A 22,803-nucleotide genomic window follows, 5' to 3' on the forward strand; every position below is an offset into this window, starting at 1 on the left:
GTACACACAGTAGATTTTTGGCACAGTACTAATGTAAGGGATTCTAAAGCCATGATATACATGCCTTTTATTTATGTTATGCATATTTAATGTTGATTAATGTCCACTAGAGATGAGCGATTTTGCCTTTTTTTCGGGTCGAGTCGGGTTTCATGAAACCCGACTCTCTCAAAAGTCGGGTCTAACGAAATCTGCCGATTATCGTGAAAAGTCGATGGCCGACTGAAACATGAAACCCAATACAAGTCAATGGGGATCCAAGGTCGGCAGGGAGTGGAGGACAGGAGACACACCTACAGTGCCCATTTTAATGCCAAAAACATCAATTCTTATTACTTAAGCTTGTCAATAGAATTGAGCGAAATGGGTCGAAAAATTTCAAAAGTCGCCGACTTTTGGTAAAGTCAGGTTTCGTGAAACAAAACCTGACCCTAGGGTGAGGTCGGCCACGAGCTCGGCGACTTTAGCGCCAAAGTCGCATTTCAAAAGTTTGTTTTCCGCCCTTTTTCAGCCAATCAGGATCCACGGACACTGTGGGCAACGTGATGACATAGGCAGGGGTCACGACCATCTTTGAGAAGAGCATGCAAGTGATTGGCTTGCTTTGGGGGGCGTCACAGGGGGTATAAAAGGGCGTGCACGTTGACTGCCATGTTACTCATGCTGATATCAGAATAGGGAGAGCTGCTGCAGCTGCTGATTCTGTAGGGAGAGCGTTAGGCAAAGAAGAAGACACCAAAAACTGCTTCTGCTGCTAGCGATTTTGCCTGTACAACACACCAGTCACTGTGTGTGCAGTGCAAGTGGAGGCTATATTTTGCTGGATCAGCTGTGTTGGTTGTTAGGCTGCCTTATAAGGCTTCCTGATAGCTGCATTGCTGTTTTCCCACTGCTCTGCAAACTGCTTTTTTTAAAAGCAATCCAAATTTTTTTTTTTTGTCCTGTGAGGTACTGAGCGTGCATTTTTTCACACCATACAGCGGTGTACGCTCCTCACACAGTACCGTGTAACGGCTGTTATCACGGCCACAGTGAAGCTATCTGTGTGTGACTCTGTAAGGATAAGTCGAGGACATGTTCCGTTCTTACAGACGTACACTCTAGGGAGATTCCTATTCTGCCCAATTCTATATACACCTTGTAGTTTGTCATACACTAGCCAATTTCTGCCTGTGACATAGCAGTGTGATATTCACTGGGCCTCACACAATCCAACAGTGTCCACAAGTGTGTTCAGAAATTCTACATCTCCCCTGTCCTATAGTGACATTTTTCACACCTGCGACATTAAGCCTGTGACATAGCGGTGTGATATTCACTGGGACTCACACAATCCAACAGTGTCCACAAGTGTGTTCAGAAATTCTACATCTCCCCTGTCCTATATACACCTTGTACCTTGTTTTACATTACTATATAGTTTGTGGGATTTTGTCTACATTTCTACCAAAAATGAGGAAGGCTGGTGGAAGAGGCCGTGGAATTGGGCGGGGGTTGCCAGCTGGTAATGATGGTGTTGGTGGTGGATCTGATGGTAGTGGCAAAAGCAAAATAGGACCGAATGCCTCCTGCGTCATCGTCTGGCTCCACAAGGCCTCGAAGGCTTAGTTTTCTAGGAGTTGGCAAACCGCTTTTAAAGCCAGAGCTTCAGGAAAAAGGTTTGGCTTACATTGCTGACTCAGCCTCCAGCTCTCTCGCCTCCTCTTCTGAAGTTGTAAAAAATAAAAGCACTGAGTCGTCATTGGAGGCTCATGTTCATGAGCCACACTTTTCCTTGTGTCCTTCACCCCAACCAAGATTGAAGGATGACGCAGGCCATACTACTGATTACTCCATGGAGCTGTTTTCACATACCATGCCTGGGTTATCAAGTGAAATGGTGAATTACCCAGGCCAAGATGAATCTGACATGGAGTGCACTGATGCACAGCCACTGATAGATGATTCTGCTGGTACATTCAGTCAGAGCACTACATTGTCCTCGCAGTGTAATGAGCCAGATTCTGACCCTGATGAGACTCGGGTGCCCCTTCCTGCATACTATACCACCATACACGGTGACACAGAGGAAGGTGCACATGACATTGAAGAGGAGGTGATGGATGACCCAGTTGTTAACCCAGATTGGCATCCATTAGGGGAAGAGGGTGCTGCTTCCAATAGCTCAGATGAGGAGGAGGAGGAGCATCCACAGCAGACATTGACATCACAACAGCTGTTATCTGGCAGGCCCGGAGCACTCCAAAGACAGGTTCCAAACATCAAGAGTTGCTGGACAGCTTGTCCAGACTGTCAAAATAGCACAGCATTAGTGTTGAGCTTTCCGATACCGCAAGTATCGGGTATCGGCCGATATTTGCCATATCGGAATTCCGATACCGAGTACCGATACTTTTTTCGTATCGGACACCGGAATCGGAAGTCCAAAATGCAATGAGCCACTTTTGTGGCTCTGATAGGCTGCCGAAATGACGTCATCATGATGCGCCGTCTGTGCGCATCATGATGCGCCGTCAGTTCGGGCCTTCGGGGGGGCTGTGCCGACTGTCCGGGGGTCTGTGCAGGCCTGCCGGTGGTCTGTGCAGGCTCCGGGGGTCTGTGCCAGCCTGCCGGGGGAGCTGTGCCGGCCTGCCGGTGGGCTGTGCAGGCTCCGGGGGTCTGTGCCGGCCTGCCGGTGGGCTGTGCAGGCTCTGGGGGTCTGTGCCGGCCTGCCCGTGGGCTGTGCAGGCTCCGGGGGTCTGTGCCGGCCTGCCGGTGGTCTGTGCAGGCTCCGGGGGTCTGTGCCGGCCTGCCGGGGAGCTGTGCAGGCTCCGGGGGTCTGTGCAGGCATCGTCCGATGGGACTACAAGTCCCATCGGGCGATGCCTGCTACCATGACAGTGATTGACACATTTAGCCAATGATGGGACAGTAGTAGTCCCATCATCCGGCTAATGTGTTGAATGTAAAAAAAAAAAAAAAAAATACATGCTACATACATACTACATACATACTACATGCAACATGCATACTACATACATGTTACATACTACATGCATGCTACATACTACATATATACTACATGTAACATACATACTACATGCAACATGCATACTACATACATGCTACATACTACATGCATGCTACATGCATGCTACATACTACATATATACTACATGCATGCAACATACATACAACATATATACTACATGCATGCAACATACATACAACATATATACTACATGCATGCAACATGCATACTACATATATACTACATGCATGCAACATGCATACTACATATATACTATATATACTACATGTAACATACATACTACATATATACTACATGCTACATACATGCTACATACATGCTACATACTACATACATAATACATATATACTACATGCATGCAACATACATACAACATATATACTACATGCATACTACATATATACCATATATAATAATAATAATAATAAATTTTATTTTTATAGCGCCGACATATTCCGCAGCACTTTACATTTCAGAGGGGATTTGTACAGACAATAGACATTACAGCATAACAATAATCACATACAGTAGATTATAACAAATACCAAGAGGAAAGAGGGCCCTGCTCGCAAGCTTACAGTCTATGAGGAAAGAGGTAGACACGAAAGGTGGGTGGTAACAGTTGCCCTGATTGTATGGACCAGCCATAATGTTAAGTGTGTGACCGTACAGACACAGAGATGCATGGATGCATAAAGCATGTGGGAGAATGATGCGGGGAACCTGGTTATGGTAAAACTTTTGGCTCTGCCACACAGGGATAGATTAGGTTAATGTGTTGAGGCGGTAGGCCAGTCTGAATAAATGCGTTTTCAGGACACGCTTAAAATTGTGGGGATTGGGGACTAATCGTATTGACCTGGGAAGTGCATTCCAAAGAATTGGCGCGGCACGTGTAAAGTCTTGGAGACAGGAGTGGGAGGTTCTGACTATTGAGGATGCTAACCTCAGGTCATCAGCAGAACGGAGGGCGCGGGTAGGGTGGTATACTGAAACAAGGGAGGAGATGTAGGGTGGTGCTGAGCCATGGAGGGCTTTGTGAGTGAGCGTAATAAGTTTATACTGAATTCTGGAGTGGATGGGTAGCCAGTGTAATGACTGGCACAAGGTAGAGGCATCGGTGTAACGATTGGTGAGGAATATGATCTTGGCTGCAGCATTCAAGACAGATTGGAGAGGGGAGAGTTTGGTAAGAGGGAGACCGATTAGAAGAGAGTTACAATAGTCGAGACGAGAATGAATAAGAGAAACAGTAAGAGTTTTTGCAGAGTCAAAGGTAAGAAAAGGTCGAATTCTAGAAATGTTTTTGAGGTGCAGATGACAAGAGCGAGCCAGTGATCGAATGTGGGGGGCAAAGGAAAGCTCGGAATCAAGTATGACCCCAAGACAGCGGGCCTGTTGCTGGGGAGTAATAGTGGAACCACACACAGAAATGGCAATGTCGGGTATAGGTACATTAGTAGAGGGAGGAAACACCAGGAGTTCAGTCTTTGACAGGTTCAGTTTCAGATATAGTGAGGACATGATATTAGACACAGCGTTTAGACAATCGCCGGTGTTTTCTAGAAAGGCTGGCGTGATGTCAGAAGAAGAAGCGTATAATTGGGTGTCATCAGCATAGAGATGGTACTGGAAACCAAATCTACTGATTGTTTGACCAATAGGGGCAGTGTACAAGGAGAAGAGGAGGGGGCCTAGAACCGATCCTTGGGGGACCCCAACAGTAAGGGGAAGATGAGAGGAGGAGGAACCGGCAAAAGATACAGTAAAGGAGCGGTCGGAGAGATAGGAGGAGAACCAGGAGAGAACGGTATCCTTGAGGCCAATGGAACGGAGCATAGTGAGGAGGAGCTGATGATCCACAGTGTCGAATGCTGCAGAGAGATCCAAGAGAATTAGCATGGAGTAGTGACCATTTGATTTAGCTGTTAGCAGATCATTAGAGACTTTAGTGAGGGCAGTTTCAGTGGAGTGTAAAGAGCGGAAACCGGATTGGAGAGGGTCGAGAAGAGAGTTTTCTGAGAGATAGCGGATAAGACAGGAGTGGACCAGGCGTTCCAGGAGTTTAGAGATGAAGGGAAGATTAGAGACAGGTCTATAGTTAGCGGCATAGTTTTGGTCGAGGGATGGTTTTTTAAGTAGTGGATGTATGATGGCATGCTTAAATGAGGAGGGAAAAATACCAGAAGAGAGAGAGAGGTTAAATATTTTAGTTAGGTGAGGGGTGACAGCAGGGGAAAGGGACTGGAGGAGCTGTGACGGAAATGGGTCACTGGTGCAAGTAGTTGGGCGAGAAGATGCAAGGAGCCTGCTTACTTCTTCTGTGACTGGTTCAAAATCAGAGAGTGAGTTAGATGCAGTGGGGGAGGGAGGACAGTGCATGGTATGAGGTGATTGGGAGGTAATTTCATGTTGGATCTGGTCAATTTTTTCTTTGAAGTAATTGGCCAGATCGTCAGCTCGGAGCTCCGTGGTTGGGGCCTGTACTCTTGGATTGAGTAGAGAATGAAAAGTGTCAAAGAGACGTTTCGGGTTATTGGACAGTGAGGTGATGAGGGTGTTGAAATAGGTTTGTTTGGAGAGGTGAAGGGCAGTGTTGTATGTCCTAAGCATAAACTTAAAATGGATGAAATCTTCGGGTAGATTGGATTTTCTCCACAGACGTTCGGCGCACCTGGAGCACCGCTGCAGGAAACGTGTTTGCACCGTGTGCCAGGGTTGTCGCCGTCTGCATTGTGGTGCTCTATTTATAGGGGGTGCAAATTCATCCAGGGCAGTTTGAAGTGTTTCATTGTAATGCTTCAATGCAGAATCAGGACATGAGAGGGAGGAGATAGGGGCCAATGAAAACTGCAAGTTCTTCATAAGTTTCTGGGTGTTAATGGCCTGTATGTTTCTATAAGTCTGGACAGTGGGGGTGACCTGAGCAGCCTGGCAGTTCTTGATAGAGAATGAAAGAAGATTGTGGTCAGAGAGCGGGAGAGGGGAGTTTGCAAAATCATCCACTGCACAAAGCCGAGAGAAGACCAAGTCGAGGGAGTTTCCGTCTTCATGCGTTGGAGAATTAGTAAGCTGCGAAAGGCCAAATGAGGAGGTTAGAGATAAAAGGTGAGTAGCAGATGGTGAGAGGGGAAGAGCAATGGGGATGTTGAAATCTCCCATGATGAGGGTAGGGATGTCACAGGAGAGAAAATGTGGAAGCCAAGTGGCAAAATGATCCAGGAACTGATGGGAGGGGCCGGGAGGACGATACACCACCGCCACTCGCATGGAGAAGGGGGTGTAGAGTCTGACGGCATGGACCTCAAAAGAAGGGAAGACAAGTGAGGGTACTTGAGGGATAACCTGAAAGGTACATTTTGGTGATAGGAGCAGACCAACGCCTCCACCAGCTCTATTGTCTGATCTTGGGGTATGAGAGAAGTGAAGCCCCCCGTATGAAAGAGCAGCAGCAGCGGTAGTGTCTGACTGCTGGATCCAGGTTTCAGTAAGAGCCAGAAGGTTAAGAGAATTAGAAAGGAAAAAGTCATGAATGAAGGAGAGTTTGTTACACACTGAGCGAGAATTCCAAAGTGCACAATTAAGAGAGACAGATGGCAGGCAGGGAATATTAAGATTAGAGGGGTTTCTGAGTGTAGCAGTCGGGAGGTTTGACTTTCTATAACATGGGGGACCAGGGTTGGGAGCAATGTCTCCTGCGACTAGGAGAAGGAGGATAGAAAGAGTGAGCAGATGGTTAAGTGATTTGTGAGAGCGTCTCTGATGTTGAATGGTGGGACTGACTGGATCTGTGCAGTTTAACAACGTGAAAAGAGCATGAGTGCTATACATAGGAGAGGAAAGAAGCGAGGGGCCAATGTGGATGGAGTGTAGAGAGTTAATGCCAGGGCGGTGGATTTGTGTGAATGCAGCGGCCAGGATTAAAATTACACAAATGCATATGGTATATATTTGTTGTACTCCAAATGTACAGGGAGTAGATGTATATAAGTGTCTTACCTGTCTCCTGCCCTGTCTAACTGCCATGTTATAACTGCCAGTACTTTGATAAACTGTACTTGGATAAAGTGTGCATAAATGCCCCCTGCATAAATATACTACATGTAACATACATACTACATATATACTACATGCTACATACATGCTACATACATACTACATACATACTACATATATACTACATGTAACATGCAACATGCATACTACATACATGCTACATACTACATGCATGCTACATACATGCTACATACTACATACATACTACATACATGCTACATACATACTACATGTAACATACATACATGCAACATACATACTACATGCAACATGCATACTACATACATGCTACATACATGCTACATATATACTACATGTAACATACATACTACATGCAACATGCATACTACATACATGCTATGTGGGAAATTCCCACGCAGCAATGGCATAAAGTGAGACTAGGGACTTTTTTTTTACAGTGGTGGAGGAATACAGTGCGGAAGGATACCTACCTTCCGTCATTGTATTCCTGGAGCTGGTAGAGAACGGTAGCATCAGCTGATGCTGCTGTTCTCCACGCAAGATCGACATGGGACCCTCGTGGACTTCTGCAGATCGGGGTAAGTATATTGGTGTTTTTTTATTTTGATATTTATTCCTCAAGTGGACAATGGCTTCGGGGATCAAAGTGACAAGTGACGGTGAGTATGTACTCTGTTATATGTACTGTATGTCTATATGTATGTATTGTATGTAGTATATATGTATGTTGCATGCATGTAGTATATATGCAGTATATATGTAGTATGCATGTTGCATGCATGTGGTATGTAGCATGTATGTAGTATGTAGCATGCATGTGGTATGTAGCATGTATGTAGTATGTATGTTACATGTAGTATATATAGTATATATGTAGTATGTATGTAGTATATATGTTGTATGTATGTTGCATGCATGTAGTATATATGTATTATGTATGTAGCATGTAGTATGTATGTTACATGTAGTATATATAGTATATATGTAGTATGCATGTGGCATGCATGTAGTATGCATGTGGCATGCATGTAGTATATATGTTGTATGTATGTTGCATGCATGTAGTATGTATGTAGTATGCATGTTGCATGTAGTATGTATGTTACATGTATGTATATATGTAGTATGTATGTAGCATGTAAATTTATTTATTTTTTTTTTTTTACATTCAACACATTAGCCGGATGATGGGACTACTACTGTCCCATCATTGGCTAATGTGTCAATCACTGTCATGGTAGCAGGCATCGCCCGATGGGACTTGTAGTCCCATCGGACGATCCTGCACAGACCACCGGAACCTGCACAGCCCACCGGCAGGCCGGCACAGACCACCGGAGCCTGCACAGCCCACCGGCAGGCCGGCACAGACCACCGGAGCCTGCACAGACCACCGGCAGGCCGGCACAGCCCCCCGGAGCCTGCACAGCCCCCCCGGCAGGCCGGCACAGACCCCCGGAGCCTGCACAGACCACCGGCAGGCCGGCACAGCCCCCCCGGCAGGTCTGCACAGACCACCGGCAGGCCTGCACAGACCACCGGAGCCTGCACAGACCCCCCGGCAGGCCGGCACAGCCCCCCGAAAGGCCCGTACAGACCCCAGAGAGGCTGTACAAGGCAAAAATAGGGTTTTTCTTATTCCGATACCGGAAGTCCCATAGACTTGAATGGGACTTCCGGTATCGGAATCGGCGATACCTGATATTTTTTTTAGATCGGCCGATACCATCCGATACGATACTTTTAAGTATCGGACGGTATCGCTCAACACTACACAGCATGCTAGGCCGCAAAATGTCTTCCATAGTAGGAAGAGTGCAGTGTGGCACTTTTTTGAACAAAATCCTCATGATCAGGCCAAGGTTATCTGTAAGAAGTGTGCACAGACCTTTAGCCGAGGGAAAAATCTGAAAAATTTGAATACCAGTTGCATACTTAGACATTTAACCAGCATGCACTTGCAAGCGTGGACACAACACCAAACCTCAAGTACCACATGTGCAACTGATCACAAAGAAGGTAGTCAGCAACACTATATTGTTTCCCCCACTGTAAGCCCACCGGTTAGCACAGCAGAAAATGTTGAGGTGTCGTTGCAAGGCCAAAGCAGTTAGGGAATCCCATTGTTATATCAACGAAAGACTGAATCTAGGCCATCAGAAAGAACACCAACTCCATCACCATCATCAATCCTCTCAGTCCGCCCTGTCCACCGCTAGTTCCACCATATGCAGCTCTCAAGTCCAGCTCACCCTCCCAGAGACTGAGTAGGTCAAGAAAGTACTCAGTCTCTCATCCGCGTACACTGGGTTAGAACGCCCACATTGCCAAACTAATCTCGTTAGAGATTATGCCCTATCGGTTGGTGGAAAGCTCAGCTTTCCGCGAACTCATGGCCTATGCAGTACCACGCTATGACCTACCCAGTCGCCACTTCTTCTCTCGCAAAACCATCCCAGCCCTCCACCATCATGTGAAAGACTGCATTGTCCATGCACTCAAGCAGTCAGTGAGTGGAAAGGTGCACCTCACAACAGATGCATGGTCCAGTTGGCATGGCCAGGGCTGTTACGTGTCCATCACTGTGCACTGGGTTAATGTGGTGGATGCAGGGTCCACAAGGGACAGCGGTGGTGGGACAGTGCTGCCTAGCCCACGATATAGGAAACAGTTGGCTGTAGGCGTTCGACCCTCCTCCTCCTCCAGAAGCGAAAGCTCGTCCACAGAGCACAGTCGTACAAGCACTCCATCTGCAGCTGCCACTGTTGCACACGAGGTGTCCCCCTATCGAGCAGCTAGTGGAAAGCGTCAGCAGGCTGTGTTGCAGATGATGTGTTTGGGCGACAAACACACCGCGGAGGTGCTGGCCGAGTACTTTCAGCGACAAACTGAGTCATGGCTGGGCAGTATACATCTTGAGGCAGGCAAGGTAGTTAGTGATAACAGCCGCAATTTTGTGGCAGCCATAGCCCTTTCAAAACTCAGCCACATACCTTGCTTGGCTCACAACTTGAACCTGGTGGTACAGTGCTTCCTCAATAATTATCTGGAGTTACCAGCCCTGCTCCAGAAGGTGCGAAGACTATGCGCGCACATCCGCCAGTCGCCTGTACACTCCATTCGTATGCAGAAGCTGCGGCGATAGCTCCACCTTCCCAACCACCGCCTCATTATCGACATTGCAACAAGGTGGAACTCCACCCTGCATATGGTTGAGCGGCTGTGCGAACAGAGGCAGGCCATAATGCATTTGTGGGAGGATACACGGCCAGGCACTTTGAGAGCAGACATGTAGTTGACAGGTGTGCAGTGGTGGAAGCTGAAAGACCTCTGTAAAGTCCTTCAGTGTTTTGAGGAATGCACATGGTTGGTAAGCGCAGACGACGCCATCCTAAGCATGAGCATCCCACTTATGCGTCTGCTCATGCAAACTTTGACGCACCTTAAGGAGCAAGCGTCTGCAGCCAATGTTGACGATGAGGAGGAGGGAATCCTTGATGACATTCAGCAATTGTCTGCTCAGGGACCTCTCCTGGACGAGGTGGAGGAAGAAGAGGATGATGATGGGGATGATTACTTAGGGGAGGAGGATGCATCTCGTGGGGCAAGTGAAAATGTTGGCGTGGCAAGGTCTGGTACAGGGTTTGTGCGTGACTGGAGGGAAGTGGATTTGCCAGAAAGTGCTCCTCCAATCAGCACTCGCAGTGCATCATTGACACCGGGAACATTGGCCCACATGTCAGATTATGCCTTGCAGATCCTAAAAAGGGACCCCCGCATTGCCAAAATGATGAACGATGACGACTACTGGTTGGCCAGCATCCTGGATCCACGCTATAAAGGCAAATTACAAAACATCATGCCACACGAGAACCTTGACCTAATATTGGCTAATAAACAAGCAACTCTGGTAAACCGGTTGGTTGAGGCATTCTCAGCACACAGCAGCGGTGATGGTTCTCACACGAGCCGTACGGGCCGGAGGCAGCTTGGCAGAGGTGTTCGTGGCGCACACAGCGGAAGTGGCGTTGGAGACAGGGGTTTCATGACAATGTTGTGGACTGATTTTTCAAGTACCGCTCACACAGCTGGTAATACTGCATCGATGGAAAGTGACAGGAGACAGCAGTTGTCAACTATGGTTACAAACTACTTTTCCTCCCATATCGATGTTCTCCCGCACAGGTCATTCCCCTTTGACTATTGGGCCACTAAACTGGACACCTGGCCTGAATTGGCACAATATGCCTTACAGGAGCTCGCTTGCCCAGCTGCAAGTGTGCTATCGGAAAGAGTCTTCAGTGCAGCTGGATCAATCCTGACAGAAAAAAGGACCCATCTGTCAACCCAAAATGTGGATGATCTAACCTTCATTAAAATGAACCATGCATGGGTTTCCAAGGATTTTGTCCCACCTTCCCTTGATGACACATAGGTTGCCAGAAAAATGGCTTGCTTTGGTACTCCTCCTATTCCGCGAACTTGACCTATTTCGCCTTTTGCAGCAGCTGAATGTCCCACATCAACATATGCCACATTGTAAACCGCCCTAACTGGGCTGCCCCCCCATGGCCGGGGTCACCACCTAGCGTGCGAGTGCCGTTGCCCTGGACAGGTGGGTAGGCCGACTCTTGGGCACTGGCACAGGGTCCCTCATAGTGCAATCAAGTGTCTCTGACTGTGGTGGTGCACACCCGCCGTCAGACACACCGCCGTACTATGAGGGGCCCAGTGCCAGTACCTACACCCACAAGTGTGCCCCCCTTGCTTGGGCAGGGCCCCAGCATTTGCAATGTTTACCTCTCCCTGCTCCTCCGCTGTGTAGTCTGGGCTGTCAAATCCTTCACTGGGAGTGCCACTACAAATTGATTGAAATGAAAGATGATGGTTAAGATGTAGCCATGCCCTGTCCTGCTAGCCGGGCTCTAACTCCAGATGATCAATGGCTTCCATTTCTTATGGACGTCGACTCACAATGACATGAAGTAGTGGTTTATCATCAGCTTTCACAGTTTTCCTACTCACAAACGTGTGACATTCCGGCGCACATTTTAAAATGTGCCCTCTCATGCCAATCGAATAGAATCGCCTACGGCCTGTGGCTTCTGTCTTTTGCACTCCAAAGTTACGTGACAGATCATGATAGCCAGTGAGCACCATGTTTACATCGCTCCCTGTGATTAAAAATTTGATTGAGATGAGTAACAGTGATGGAATCAACGGAAGTGCGATACAGCAAGACTTTATTCACAAAAAAATGTTTTCACTGTCTCAACACACAAATTAATTAAGGGTCAGCATCGCCTATGAGAATTGTGACGGAAGTTTTTCCCGTGAATAGTAATTCCTAGATTTCTGCAATCACTAGCCTTTAGGTCAGTAATTGTATGCATCTCCTTTCCTATTGCGGAGAGACTGGACTGTATTACTGAGACAGAAATATATATGAAGATTTAAAAATAACACCAAAAGTATATAGTTGTGTACGCCTCAAATGCATTTCCTTTTTTCCACTTTTTAGATTGCTGTGTAATCCATACTGAGAACACGGAGATTTTACATGTTTAAACTATGCTATATATACCTGCTATCCAGTGATAAAGTACCCTTTCTCAACTTTGTACAATCTGGTCAAATCCATACTGGGCCTGAGAACATCTGAGTCTGCCTCCTGATCTATAGACATATATTTTTAATATGTAAACTAGGTGTCATGATCTGACAGTTTTAAATTGCACTGGGTGAACTTTTTTTACTTTGGAAAGTTCCAAGGTGTCTTGACTGTCCCCGGTGGTGGTTAGTGGTATCGCACTTTAGGGTTTTGTGCACGTAATTATGGATCAGGTGTGACACCCTATAAAGGTGTGCTAGGGTTGTGCAATCACTGCCTGTGATATTGTGAGATTGAGCTGGAGAGGAGTCCTGCACTGCTTAGCCAGGGGGGATGTGTTTCAGCTATGGTGTCTGGACGAAGGGCTGGCATGGCGTGGTGGGGTCACAGTGATGGTGTCGGCGGGAAGTGTCTGCATGGACTGGTGGAGTGGCGACTATGGAGAGTGGCACTCACCATGTGGGACTTGGCTGCTGAGCTGGACTCAAGCATGCTCGACTTCGTGGCAGAAGCTGGACTCATCTTGGGGACTCTGTTTCTAAGCAGCAGCAACTGGTGGTGGACTCTGCTCCAAGGCTGCACTAAGGTGAAGGATCCTGTTATGGTGATGGATCCAGGTGGAGGAGAAGATGCACGCAGGTGGTGGGCTCTGTTGCTAGGAGCGCACGCAACAGAGCAAAGCTAAGTGGTGTTCCCCCTGTATTGTCTCTTTCCTCGTGTGTGTTATTAGTGCAGTGGTGGGATTAGTGTCCGCACCGACCCATTCCCTAGTGAGGGTTTAGGGTCAGGGCGAGCAAGGGGTTAAGGTTCGCGTGCGGCGACAGGTGCGGAGCCTGTATAGGGAATGTTAGGAGTGCAGGGACACTGGCTCAGGGGAGCTTAGGAGGTCTCCATCTCCCCATTCCCTATCGCAGGGCACACCATTGTTAAAGTTTCCCAGGTTCCCCCTTTATTATTTGATTATTGTATGTATAACGTGTAATACCTAAATTCGCCAGGTGGAGGCGGCGTATCCACCTGCACGTTTTATTATTTAAATGCGCCCCACTGGAGGCGGTGTATCCAGGGTCACGTGTGTTATAGGTCCGCCTTGCGGTAACATCTGCGCCCAGACACACGCGTGACCGTGACACTAGGCTACATATATACGTGTTATCCAGTGAAGCTGTACCCTTTATCAACTTTCTACAATGTTGTTGAATCCATACTGGGCCTGAGAACGGCTGCCGAGCTGTTAAGCAAGTTTCAGCACCTGTGGTTTGGACACGTAATTTTTTCAGGAATGACGGTTAGGCCTAACTCCGGAATTGCGGTTGACCTGAACTTACTGGGAAATCATCGTTCGCGGGGAATAATCGGAATCCCAGATCCCCATCACTAACGGAGTTCAGCAGGTTATCTGCACCTGTAAGCGACAAAAGCTGGTCCTTTCAGTGTAGCGTGCATGCAGCACTGGACATGTACGGGAATGCTAGACCTGTTATTGCTCGATCTCACTTGCCAGAGCCTCGCTTATCCCTCTAGTAAGCTTGACGCGTACTGCGGGGGCATGCCGGAGTCTCGGTTGTTAACGGAATAAAGCTGAGAAATCGCTAGCACAACTACAAATACACATACCACACCACACACAGAATCGACAAAGCTTTCAAAGTGTGCATCTTTTCTTTAGGTGGCCTGGTTGTGGTTTCCCGGGTGGATTCCAATTAAGCCACAGGCTCCACTCCTGGTGGTGCCCTTTTGGACATTCCTTTAAGGTTCAGCTTTGCAATCATAGTGCCCCCGGAAGCCAAAAACTTTGCCTTCATGGATGCTGTTTGGAGGTTCGTGGGAATAACGCTGCCCGATCAGCAGTCGGCATATGGGTCGCCCTCCCAGGGCTGTGGGGTACTCGGTACCGGGCCGGTGTCAGTGGGATGTGTCACAGCAGTGGTGACCCGGACGGTGGCCCTGGGCGCCCATGTAAATGGCGTGGTATAATGGTAAAGAGTTTATATGGATAGTTTGACGCCACCTGTGGTGTTCGGCAACATGGATGTTAGGCCGACGCTGCATGCAGATCCTCTGGGACTGATGGTGTTGTGCAGCAAAGATGGTGAAGCTCCCCACAGGTGGAGCTGGAGTCCCAGGGAAGTGTAGATGTAGTGATGGGGGAAAGGCACAGGCGGTGTAGGTGCTGGTACCCAGATGTAGCGGTGCTGGAATAACTGTAGGACACCAGAGCGTGCAGTTCCAAAGCTTTACTCAGTCTGCAGGTTACACAGATGCCTGCCTCTGTGCGGTGTCCTCCGGGTCAGGACCTCAGCCAACCTCCGGGACCAAAATGGAAAGCTCCCTTCCAACACTCCGCCAACATGTACCTTCCTGAACGTCTCCTTTCTAGCGCTTGTGGGGGAAGCACTCACAGGACCGTGGTTCACTGAAGCGCCTCCTGTCTAACAGATGTTCCTCAGACTTTACTTGTATGGCAGACAGCTGTAGCCTTTTCCTTCTGGCTCCCACATGTCGATGCTGGGGCCTCCGAGCCTTAGTTGGGCACAGAGCATTTATAGCTGCTACTTCCCCCGGTTTCTGCTGCAGGAACGTCAGTGTCCCTACAAACTCGGAGACCGGAATCGGGACCATGCGCTCCAGCTAGGAGTGAGCCTTAACTCTGCTCATCCTCCAGCTCCCCTTCTCACGTCCACACACTTCCCCTTCCCTGCACAGAGTGCCCTAACTTACCTTCTCCCAACCACAGAGCAGCTCCTCAGCAGTCAGGTTCCGAGGTCTCCCTGCTAGCCTGGAGTGGGAAATGTGTTGTGTGTTGGTTTCACTGCTAGAGAGATCCTTCGTTGCTCCCAAGCTTGACAACACACTCCCTAGGAGGAAGGTAATGCCATAGTGGCGACCATACTCTTGGGGACACCATAAGTGCACTGAGGCCCAGCCACTGATGGATGATGCTGCTGGTACTTTGACCCAGACCACTACATTCCCCTCTCGCTCTACACTGCCAGAATCTGACCCAGAGGAAACTCAGGTTCCCCTTCCCACATACTATACCACCTTACACAGTCACAAAGAGGAAGTTGCAGATGAAAGTGCAGGTTCCTTGAGCAGGTGGGGGGGCATACTCATGGGCAATGGCACTGGCACAGGGCACCGCATAGTACGCTAAAGTGTCTCTGCCGGTGGGAGGGCCTAAACAGCCAAGTGCAGTGAGAAGGAAGATGGGGACGACAAGGAGTTCAGAGTAGTGAAGGGATTCCCTAGCAAGGAGACTTATGTAATTGTTTTCAATGTTGGGACAGCAATTTTTGGGGAGCACTATACTCTGGTGAATGATATATGGGGCCCACCATACACTGGAGCATTCCAAAGGTGGACATCAGACACTGGAGCAGCATTTACAGGGCCCATTATACACTAGAGCAGTAGAAATGGGGCCCATTATATATGGAGCATTATTTGGGCCCATAAGACAGTGGAGCTTCATCCATTGGGAGCAACATATACTACAGCATTATGTGGAGCTCATCATATACGGTTTGAAACATTATATGGGATCAATGATTCCATTTGGAGAAATATATGGGCCTCATTACTCTTTATAGCGCACTAAGCGCTGGCCATAATACTGTATGGAGTTATATACTGTCCGTTTTTGGAGGTATTGGAGAATTTAAAATGGATATCAGTCATGAGATGTAAGAAGTGAAGTATTTTTCATTGTACTATACTGCTATTTCTCTGCCATATCGGAGCATCATGAGTTGTGGTATGTGTTAAAGGGGCGCTCTTTGGCCCTGGGCCCACGAAAACCTGGAGCCAGCCCTCCCCCCCCCCCCACCCCCCCACATCTGTAGCCAAATAACCCCCATTTTTCAGTGCATAACTACTATTATGAAGCAAATAAAGGGTGACAAGCTTCAGTAATAAGAATTGATGCTTTTGGCATTCAAATGGGCAATGTAGGTTTTTCCTGTCCTCCTCTCACTGCCGACTTTAATTCCTCATTGACTTACATTGGGTTTCGTGTTTCGGTCGGACCCCCGACTTTTCCCTATAGTCGGCCGATTTTGCTCGACCCGACTTTTGGAAAAGTCGGGTTTCATGAAACGAAACTCGACCCTAAAAAATCAAAAGTCGCTCAACTCTACTTGTCAACCTTAATTTACTTTATAATAATAGTTAGGCATTGAAAATTGGGGGTAATTTGGCTAAAGTTGGGGGGGGGGAGGGCTGGCTCCAGATTTTCGTGGGCCCTGGGCCAAAGAGTGTCACTGGGCTCTTTTAACACATGCCACAATTCATGATCCTCTGATACGGCAGAGAAATAGTGTTATAGTACAATGAAAAATACTTCACTTCTTACATCTCATGACTGATATCCATTTTAAATTCTCCAATAGCTCCAAAAACGGACAGTATGTTACTCCATACAGTATTATGGCCACCGCATAGTGCGCTATACAGGGTAATGAGGCCCATATATTTCTCCATACAGAATCATTGGTCCCTTATAATGTTTGAAACAGTATATGATGAGCTCCAGATAATGCTACAGTATATGATGGGCCCCATGGATGTTATGGGCTCCACTATGTTATGGGCCCAAATAATGCTCCATATATAATGGGCCCCATTTCTAAAGCTCCAGTGCATAATGGGCCCTGTAAATGCTGCTCCAGTGTCTGATGTCCACCTTTAGAATGCTCCAGTGTATGGTGGGCCCCATATATCATTCTCCAGACTATAGTGCTCCCCAAAAATAGCTGTCCCAACATTGAAAACAATTAAATGTCTCCTTGCTAGGGAATCCCTGTACTAGTCTGGACTCCTCGTCATCCCCATCTTCTATCTGACTGCACTTGGACTGTTTAGGCAGAGGACATACAGACGTGATGTCATCGCGCTCTGACCAGAATGTCACTGTCAGGAAATGCGGAAGACGGCACGGCGGTTGAGCAGGGAGAAGTCAGTATTACAACTTTGCAAGTGCTATGATCCTGAGCAAGCGGGGGGCCCACTTGCTGGCGACAGCACTGGCACAGGGCCCCTCATAGTACGGCGGTGTGTCTGATGGCGGGTGGGCCCTCCCACCGGCAGAGACACTTTTGCGTACTATGAGGGGCCCTGTGCCAGTACCGTCACCCATGAGTATGCCCCCCACCTGCTCAAGGAACCTGCTCTTTCATCTGCAACTTCCTCTTTGTCACCGTGTAAGGTGGCATAGTATGCGGGAAGGGGAACCTGAGTTTCATCAGGGTCAGATTCTGGCTGTGTAGAGTGCGAGGGGAATGTAGTGGTCTGGGTCAATGTACCAGCAGAATCATCTAGCAGTGGCTGGGCATCAGTGCACTTGTGGCGCCCCAGGAATACAGTCACCACAGTGGCATTACCTTCCTCCTAGGGAGTGTGATGTCATGCTTGGGAGCAACGAAGGATCTCTGTAGCAGTTAAACCAACACACAACACAGTTCCCACTACAGGCCAGCAGGGAGAGCTCTGAACCTGACTGCTGAGGAGCTGCTCTCTGTGGTTGGGAGGAGGTAAGTTAGGGCAGTCTGTGAAGGGAAGAGGAAGTGTGTGGATGTGAGAAGGGGAGCTGGAGGATGAGGAGAGTTAAGGCTCACTCCTAGCTGGAGCGCATGGTCGGGATTCCGGTCTCCGAGTTTGTAGGGACACTGATGGTCCTGCAGCAGAAACCGGAGGAAGTAGCAGCTGTAAATGCTCTGTTCCCAACTAAGGCTCGGAGGCCCCAGCAGCGACGTGTGTGAGCCAGAAGGAAAAGGCTATGGCTGCCTGCCATACGAGAAAGCTCCAAAAGAGAGTCAACAGGGGGAACTTCAGTGAACTCAGTACTGCGAGTACCTCAGATAAGCGCTAGAATGGAGGCCACACTACCTATCTGCAGAGAGAATTCCTAATTTGCTTCCAGGCTGACCAACTCCTCCTCCATCTGTACTCTGGGTCCTGGATGGCACTTACCAAGTACAGGTAAAGGAACTGCACGACTGTGTCATCTTTCTCCTGCACCTGGTGCACAGCTCTGCTACATCCTGCACTGCACAAATTAGAAACACATTCCCCTACCAATAGGAAATGGCACAACTCACAGAACTATGAGCACACAAGAATCCCACAATTCAATTAAGAAGTGGAAAACAGAGTTTTTGAAGCTAAATTCATATAATTTTATTAATTCAAAAATTAAAATACAGAGTGTATACACATAAATGGCCCGGGGTATACAAAAACAACATTAGTCAGAATTTTTTATGTGGCTTGATCAACATAGGTCAGCAGTCTTTATTAAGAAACTGACATAAAAAGTCAATGCTTCCTGCTGCCATAGACAAATATGAGCACACATGCAAATAGTAACTGCCCATCTGACTACGTAAAGTGCTTCACATGAGTGCCTAAAAACGGCCAAAAATTGAATGTGACATTGTAATCAAACTGCACTTACAAGTTGTGATTGGAACCGCTACTCAGGCCAGCCGCCCCTACGCGCGTTACGCCGTGGCTTCCTCAGGAGGCGTGGCTAGATTTATCTGACGTTGGTATATATATCTTGAGCAACCAATAAAAACGATCGTCACATAAAGTGACGTCATAGCGCATGCGCTCTGTCCTAAAGACGCTGTCCATAGCATACAATGATGCAGTATAATATAAATGGACAGCGCATATATCATAGTATTTAATATAGGATCAGTGCACTAAGTCGCTCCATAAATATAGAGTAAACAAGCTGCTTATAATAAGCATATGAAACGTGGGTGAAATGAAAAAGCGGCGCATGCGTAGGACAGAGCGCATGCGCTATGACGTCACTTTATGTGACGATCGTTTTTATTGGTTGCTCAAGATATATATACCAACGTCAGATAAATCTAGCCACGCCTCCTGAGGAAGCCACGGCGTAACGCGCGTAGGGGCGGCTGGCCTGAGTAGCGGTTCCAATCACAACTTGTAAGTGCAGTTTGATTACAATGTCACATTCAATTTTTGGCCGTTTTTAGGCACTCATGTGAAGCACTTTACGTAGTCAGATGGGCAGTTACTATTTGCATGTGTGCTCATATTTGTCTATGGCAGCAGGAAGCATTGACTTTTTATGTCAGTTTCTTAATAAAGACTGCTGACCTATGTTGATCAAGCCACATAAAAAATTCTAACTAATGTTGTTTTTGTATACCCCGGGCCATTTATGTGTATACACTTTGTATTTTAATTTTTTATTTAATAAAATTATATGAATTTAGCTTCAAAAACTGTTTTCCACTTCTTAATTGAATTGTGGGATTCTTGTGTGCTCATAGTTCTGTGAGTTGTGCTATTTCCTATTGGTAGGGGAATGTGTTTCTAATTTGTATTTTTCTGTTTCTTAACAGTTTGGTTCCCTGGAATGGATTTCAAGGCTAGGGAAAAAACCTGGCTGGATAAAGCTTCTGATGTTTTTAAACAAAGTGTATCACTTAATTTTAACAGTACTCAAAATGATGATAAGGGACTTATGATTAAATATAGGAATTTAGTTAATAAAAAAATGCGTATTTGGTGGACTAAAACTTCGCTTGATAATTATGTGAAACAAAAGATTATCCCTCGAGGCTTACGGATACAGCTGTACCCGACCTTTGGGTTGGACGATACGGAGTTGATCGCTAAATGGGAGAATGTATCCTCCACTTGTTCTTTTTCATTCATGGAAATCATTAATACTAAGAATAAATCAATTCTGAATGAACTTGATAATGAATTGAGTTGTCTTCTGGGTGAATTATCCTCTAAGGTTTCAAAAGAAACATTGAATAAATTTTATTCTGATCTAAATTTGGACCTGGAAAAATGGGAACAACAAATCAGTAAAACTAAAATGAAAAAATATCAACGTGACTTATTGGATTATGATCAAAAAAGAGTATTTAGATGGCAGAAGAAAATCATAATGGATGACAATTAGAGTTGAGCGATACCGTCCGATACTTCAAAGTATCGTATCGGATGGTATCGGCCGATCTTTAAAAAAAGTATCGGTATCGCCGATTCCGATACCGGAAGTCCCATTCAAGTCTATGGGACTTCCGGTATCGGAATAAGAAAAACCCTTTCCTGCCCTTGTACAGCCTCTCTGGGGTCTGTACGGGCCTTTCGGGGGGCTGTGCCGGCCTGCCAGGGGGTCTGTGCAGGCTCCGGTGGTCTGTGCCGGCCTGCCGGGGGGCTGTGCCGGCCTGCCGGGGGGCTGTGCAGGCTCCGGGGGGCTGTGCAGGCCTGCCGGGGGGCTGTGCCGGCCTGCCGGTGGTCTGTGCAGGCTCCGGTGGGCTGTGCCGGCCTGCCGGGGGGCTGTGCCGGCCTGCCAGGGGGGCTGTGCAGGCTCCGGGGGGCTGTGCCGGCCTGCCGGGGGGCTGTGCAGGCCTGCCGGGGGGCTGTGCAGGCTCCGGGGGGCTGTGCCGGCCTGCCGGGGGGCTGTGCCGGCCTGCCGGTGGTCTGTGCAGGCATCGTCCGATGGGACTACAAGTCCCATCGGGCGATGCCTGCTACCATGACAGTGATTGACACATTAGCCAATGATGGGACAGTAGTAGTCCCATCATCCGGCTAATGTGTTAAATGTAAAAAAAAAAAAAAAAAATTACATGCTACATACATACAACATGCATACTACATACATGCTACATTCATACTACATACTACATACATGCTACATTCATACTACATAAATACTACATGCAACATACATACTACATATATACTACATACATGCTACATTCATACTACATAAATACTACATGCAACATACATACTACATATATACTACATGCATGCTACATACATACTGCATGCTACATACATACCACATATATACTACATACATACTACATGCATGCTACATGCTACATACATAACACATATATACTACATGCATGCTACATACATACTACATGCTACATACATACTACATGCTACATACTACATATATACTACATGCATGCTACATACATACTACATACATACTACATGCATGCTACATGCATGCTACATGCATGCTACATGCTACATACATAACACATATATACTACATGCATGCTACATACATACTACATGCTACATACATACTACATGCTACATACTACATATATACTACATGCATGCTACATACATACTACATACATACTACATACATACTACATGCATGCTACATACATACTACATATATACTACATGCATGCTACATACATACTGCATGCTACATGCATGCTACATACATACTACATACATACTACATGCTACATACATACCACATATATACTACATACATACAATACATTCATACAATACATACATAGACATACAGTACATATAACATAGAGTAACATACTTACCAATACTTGTCACATTGTTCCCCGAAGCCATTGTCGTCTACGGAATAAATATTAACATAACAAACCACAAAAATACTCACCCACGATCCGAAGCAGTCCACGAGTGTGTCCCATGACGATCTTGGGTAGAGAACTGCAGCATCAGCTGTTGCTGCCGTTCTCTACGGGCTGCAGGAATCCAATGACGGAAGGTAGGTATCCTTCCGCACTGTATTCCTCCGCCACTTAAAAAAAAAAAAAAGTCCCTAGTCTCACTTTATGCCATTGCTGTGTGGGAATTTCCCACGCAGCAATGGCATAAAGTGAGACTAGGGACTTTTTTTTTTTTAAGTGGCGGAGGAATACAGTGCGGAAGGATACCTACCTTCCGTCATTGGATTCCTGCAGCCCGTAGAGAACGGCAGCATCATCTGATGCTGCAGTTCTCTACCCAAGATCGTCGTGGGACACACTCGTGGACTGCTTCGGATCGTGGGTGAGTATTTTTGTGGTTTGTTATGTTAATATTTATTCCGGAAAAGACAATGGCTTCGGGGAACAATGTGACAAGTATTGGTAAGTATGTTACTCTATGTTATATGTACTGTATGTCTATGTATGTATTGTATGAATGTATTGTATGTATGTAGTATATATGTGGTATGTATGTAGCATGTAGTATGTATGTAGCATGCATGTAGCATGCAGTATGTATGTAGCATGCATGTAGTATATATGTAGTATGTATGTAGCATGCATGTAGTATATAT

The sequence above is a fragment of the Dendrobates tinctorius genome, unplaced genomic scaffold (genome assembly GCF_039654945.1).
Source record: "Dendrobates tinctorius isolate UK_male_01 unplaced genomic scaffold, ASM3965494v1 ptg000227l, whole genome shotgun sequence".
Classification (NCBI taxonomy): domain Eukaryota; kingdom Metazoa; phylum Chordata; class Amphibia; order Anura; family Dendrobatidae; genus Dendrobates; species Dendrobates tinctorius.